Source organism: Penaeus monodon, chromosome 19, assembly GCF_015228065.2.
Source record: "Penaeus monodon isolate SGIC_2016 chromosome 19, NSTDA_Pmon_1, whole genome shotgun sequence".
Taxonomy (NCBI): Eukaryota; Metazoa; Arthropoda; class Malacostraca; order Decapoda; family Penaeidae; genus Penaeus; species Penaeus monodon.
The window spans coordinates 6,466,920-6,467,168 of record NC_051404.1 but is presented as its reverse complement, the minus strand read 5'-3'; the positions used below and the strand labels follow the sequence as shown (position 1 = coordinate 6,467,168).

The following is a 249-nucleotide window of genomic DNA, read 5'->3' as shown; positions in this document are numbered from 1 at the left end:
TTAGAAAGTACAAGAGCCAGGCAGATACACATAGATAAAAATAAAAATCGCAAAATATGTTTGTTATGAATGTGTTATAATAAAAGCGTTTGTGTTTTCATATCCGTAACAACATGTATATTCCTCAGTGTACTTTATCAGATTCAGTATGTTAGTAGCAACATCATGAATTGCTTAATGATTGTAAGAATCCTTTTACGGCTAACTACGAAAAAACTATACTTTACTGAACACACATACATGCATTAC

General features: G+C 30.5%; 1 protein-coding gene across 1 annotated transcript in view; it reads right to left on the bottom strand.

The window, feature by feature from the left end:
• LOC119585321 (organic cation transporter protein-like) overlaps nt 1-249 on the bottom strand; it is a 46,543-nt gene that overhangs the window by 41,008 nt on the left and 5,286 nt on the right. The window lies entirely within an intron of this gene.